The sequence below is a fragment of the Suricata suricatta genome, chromosome 5 (assembly GCF_006229205.1).
Source record: "Suricata suricatta isolate VVHF042 chromosome 5, meerkat_22Aug2017_6uvM2_HiC, whole genome shotgun sequence".
In the NCBI taxonomy this organism is placed as follows: domain Eukaryota; kingdom Metazoa; phylum Chordata; class Mammalia; order Carnivora; family Herpestidae; genus Suricata; species Suricata suricatta.
Window position 1 is genome coordinate 28,767,245 of NC_043704.1, and position 5,300 is coordinate 28,772,544.

Sequence of the window (5,300 nt, forward strand, 5' to 3'; positions counted from 1 at the left end):
ATCAAGCATTTACTATGCTAGACATTATGCTAATTACTAGGTCTATAACGCTGAGAAGACACCAGCCCTGCCCTCACAAAAGCTTACAGCTGGTGGAAGAGAGCGAAAAAATAAATGTTTGGCTTATAATTACCATTTAATAAATGCTCCTAGATACAACACTAGGATTTTCCTGGGAGGGCCAAGCAATAATTCTTTAAAGGTTACTGTATTGGAAGTATCCACGTTGCTTTTTTGGATCATGAACATGCATGTAAGATGTTTACAAGGTACGGAAAAAGTGTAGAGAAGAAAATAATAACCACAAATGACATTTTGGTATACTTTCTTCTGAGTTAAAAAATTTTTTTTAATGTTTTGTTTATTGTTGAGACAGAGAGAGACAGAGCATGAGCAGGGGAGGGGCAGAGAGAGAGGGAGACACAGAATCCAAAGCAGGCTTCAGGCTCTGAGCTGTCAGCACAGAGCCTGATGCAGAGCTCAAACCCACAAACTGTGAGATCATGACCTGAGCCAAAGTTGGACACTTAACCAACTGAGCCACCCAGTGCCCCTCTTGTGACTTTTTAATGGAGATTGTTTATGTAGTGGTGTGGCTTTTTTTTCTCTCCTGGTTGTTGTCTATGCAGCTGATCCTTCTTCTATCTAGTCGTTCTGCCCACCTCGTAATTTCCTGCTATTTATCTCTACTGGTTGGTAAATCAGACAACTAAACCTGTTCAGATGGTGCCTCAAAGAGTGAATTACATTGAGTGCAGGTCTGAGTGCCTCTTCTGAGAGAAGAGAGTATGAGCTTTAGCACATGGTTTCTATTTTGGATCCTCAGAGCCTTTTTTTTTTCCCCTCGCCTCCTGGGTTTCAGCTGTGTTCCTGGTACTTGAGGTTATTGGATAGATGACCTCTCCATAAGTGAGCTGCTTTTTTTAAAATGTAGTTCCTGACTTTTAGAAACTAATGAGAATTTGGCAATGCCTGGCTATCAATAGCTTGTCACTGTTAAGTAGTGAGCAAAAGCAGCTTCAATTTTAAGCCTCTACCTTGGTCCAGGAGGAGACTGACAATCTGGACATTGAAGACACGAGGCAATTGGGACCCAAGGCTAATCATATTTGCCTTTATCTAGGGTTGCCAGACAAAATATAAGACCCCAATAAATTTTGAGGTTAAGTCAACAATGGGTACTTTTTTAGAATAAGTATGTCGCATGCAATAATTGGGGTATACTTACACTAATATGCATTATTTATCTGAAATTCAAATTTAGTTGGGGAGTCTTATTTTTATTTGCTACATCTGGCAACTCGACCTCCAGCCTCTCTAGGTACCCATTTACCATAATTGGACCTTTCTCCCCTTTTCCTTCTTTTCTTCTTACACACAGGCTGGCCAAAAATGGCTCAGTTGAGTTAAGTTGACTTCATTCTCTAATTGGTTGTATTCCAAGCAGTTTAAACATAGGCATGTTTGATATGGAATAATGTCTTTTAAATAAAATAAATGCTTTAACAAAAACACAGAGCCCCATTCTTAGGCAATTGAATGCAAAACGTGTGTGCGTGTATGTATGCAGTCATTAAGATTTCAAAAGAGAAACTCTTTTTCATTCTTAGCTCATAATCTGTATCTTAAGGAATTGAACAAAAAGTTTTGGAAGTTTCCAATAAAGGTTGAGTTTCAGAGTAATAGGAGGAAAATAAACTGGGTTTTCAATGTCTTTTTAATGATTATAAAACCATAGTCAAGGGAATTAATCTATTAATTCCTTTAGAGCTAATGCTGGCACTAAGCCAAGTGCATTGAGATGCTTGATCTACTTTTCTTCCTGGTTAAAATGATGATGATAGTTCGTTGAAAATGCCTTTTAGAATTTGAGAATTTAGGGGTATTTTCATGTTATATGTTTAAAATTCAGAGTTATTCTCTTGTATTAAGAGAATAAGGCCAAAGAAAAAGTACAAATTCTAGAGTTTGTCCTGGAATAGAATTCTACCACTGACCCTTACTTTCTGAGACAGTGGAGAAATCACATAAATGCTTTGAGCTCCAACCCCAGTATCTGCATAAGCATACCTGAAGGTTTCTGAAGATTTAATGAGGTATTGTATGTGAAAATGTCTGGCCTTACACAGTGGGTACATAGTAAATGCCATTCAATTCTTTGGGGGATGTAACTGCGGTAAATCAATAATATACTTGGCAATAAAAGGAGCATAAGTATTAGGGGTTGATCCTGCTTCTAGAGATAAACCCTGCACTGCACTATTCAAGCCTTCCTTCTCTCCTTTCTCTTTCTTCTACATATCGTAAGACATCTGAGGTTACTTTGTAGTTCTTAACCTTACAATGTCCCTTTCATTTCATGCCAATTGTCTCTAGCCATATACAGAGAGTGGTTTCCTATTCTGCCTCTTCTGCTTCTACTCTATTAAATTACCTGACAGTTGATAGGACAGAAGTCTTGCCTCCAGGGCACTGATATTTTGTATACCTTCATTTTTTCTTTGAGAAATACCTATCTCCTAACTTTCATTTCCATTCTTGGTGAAAGAGAAGTACTATGACCTCTTAGTGGTGTGGAAATGTTGGGGTTCAGAGCCGACGGCCAAGAAAGAGTTCTTGAGATATCCTCTGTGCAAAAAGATAGTTTTATTAAAGCACAGGGACAGGACCTGTGGGCCAGACAGCTGCACTGGGGTTGTGAGGAATGATTGATCATATACCGTCAGGTTGGGAGAGTGTTAGGGACAGTATATGTCTCTAAGGTATCTTGAAAGCAAGGTTTTCAGGATTCTGAGGGCACTAGCTATTGCTAGGAAAAGGTCATTTATTACTGTTTAGTAAAACCTCAGTCATGCGACTCTTCAGATTTATATCTGTGGGCCTTTTGCTTGGAGGATGATTGCTCACATATATTTGAGAGGTAGAGATAAACGAAGCCTCCAAAAGGAATTTTTATACGTTAAAGTAGACTTACAGGATCCTGGAGGTTGGGATAATTTTAACCTAAGATTGCCTTTTGCCCTTAGCAAAGTGTCATCATCAAGGCATCTGAGTTCCTAGAGAAATGTCACTCTGCCTGCCTCAAGGACTTGTCAGTGGGTTGTAGGAAGCAAGGAAATTTAATTTTTTCTTCTGCCTGTGTTTCCCACATCAATATCACCTAAGAAATTCAGCCAACTCTACAAAGGTTCCATATAAGGTTTTACATAAAAATAAAATGAGTAGATCTATAGCATTCCTGGATCTGCTGGCTTCTACCTTTTCCCTAAAGTCCAGAGACCACCTGGGGTATGTTCTACAGTGAACAGCAGTATCTATCACTCAAGTCTTCACCAGCATTTGTCTTCTGGTCGAGTAGTCTCAAACCATGGAACTGTTACACTGTGAGGTGTTTCATGCATTTTGTTTTGTATTTACTTCTAAAATGGTGGAACTCTAGCATTTTATATTAGGCATCATATTCCTTACAGTTGTGTCCACTCCTTTGCACAGGAACTGGGTGTAGGAAAGACTTAAATGTGTTCACCAGGAGGATTGAACCATATAGGTGGTAGATAAGAGGTGGGAGTGAATAAACTCAGAAACCAAAGGAAAGGAAGAAGAGGTGTGGCCTAATCCAGTGCGCCAAAGCCAGCAGTAGAGCCTGGGTGTGGAGGGAGCCAGTGGATGTGGGTATAGTTTGCAGCTGATTAGCTAAGTAGACCAACTAATTCACCAGTTTATGTGTCTATTGAATGAGCCATCAAACAGAATAATACTTTAGAGCTTAAGCAGCCTGTTCTAGGATCCCTGGCTGACTGGACCAGAGAAGAAACAATTTACCTCTCAGTTTGCATGGGTGCCAATGGGGCTTTTGTCTTTGAATCATATCCGAAGCATGGCTGATTTTCCAGATGGAGAGAAGAAATATCTTGCATTTTAGATAGTGTCAGTTCTGATTTCAGTAACATTGTAATGCAAGATTGTCCATGGAGTTCATGGAAAAGGATGAAAGCAGAATTTCAGCCTACAGGTTGCCTTGCTATTGGGGCTGCACCTTTGGGGTCCTGGCTCTCTGGTTATATGGGGGTGGGTGAGAATGCTGGAGTGCCGAGTGCTCTAACACTTGGGGCTCAAGCAAAATTGCCACAGGAACCCTAGCTAAGCCTAAGATAAATGGGTATCCTTTTTACTACCTCATGACCTCTCACTTTCAGTCACAGAGGCATAGACCCAATTTCAACTGACACATTGTATGGGAGACTTTCTTGGTGGCCATGACAGCAGTGGTCATGGAAACAGTATTTTAACCTTAAAGCATTTCTTCCATGGATCCAAGGGCCAAGGACCAGAAAAGTCCTGACATTCTAGCCATGGCAGCAAGCAATAAATACTAACAAGTGCCCCTGGAGATGTCAGACATATTTAAGAAAGAAGCTCTACAGAACTTTACCTGACCTCCTAGAGTCAAATAGGAGGATAGTTCAGGTAAGTAAATGTAGAATATTAATATCAATGAGAAGATCTCTGTATACACCAGCGGGTGGAGTCCACAATACTTGACTTACACTTCAATGTATATTCCCATTGATATTTCCAAGCAGCATTTATTGAGCATCTGTTATATGCCAGACACTGGGTTGTGCTCTGGGGATACCAGAGAAATAAGATAGACATGGTGGCTAACTTCCCTTGATGAATTTTGCAAACTACCTCTTGCATATCTCCAAGGAAACTTTACTATTTTAAAATCATCTTTTCATTAATTTAAGGCATTGAAATCCAAGGACTAAAATAAAACTTTGCCAGTCTGTGTAATAGCTAGGAATAGATACTACTTTTAGTATGTAGAAAGATGGTTGAAATACCTTCTCCTCCAAGTGATGCTCATCCTCTAGATTCTGTCTCACAGCTTCAGCATTCAGAAATAAAAAGAACACCTGGCCAGCCAAGCAGATGAACTAAATCCACCCCAGTAATCAAATGGTTGCAGATCATGCAGCCAAATCATTCTCACATCCAAAATGTCAATGTTAGATACTTCCAATTTAGGAAAGATATGTCAAATGAATTTCCACCTCTGGACTCTTATAAATAAAAGTCACGACTCCATTTCATGGTACATATGTTTGCTTACAGTTACTACCCACAATGTGAAATATAGCTGGGTCATTTGGATCCTTTTTAATGGTATTATGTGAATGTCAGCATCTGATAGGCATTAAAAATGAGTCATATAAAATAAATGTTTATTAGTACTTGTGATGTGTCAGATTCTACTGGGCAGCAAGAATTTTTTCATTCCATTCAGGGAGAAATAG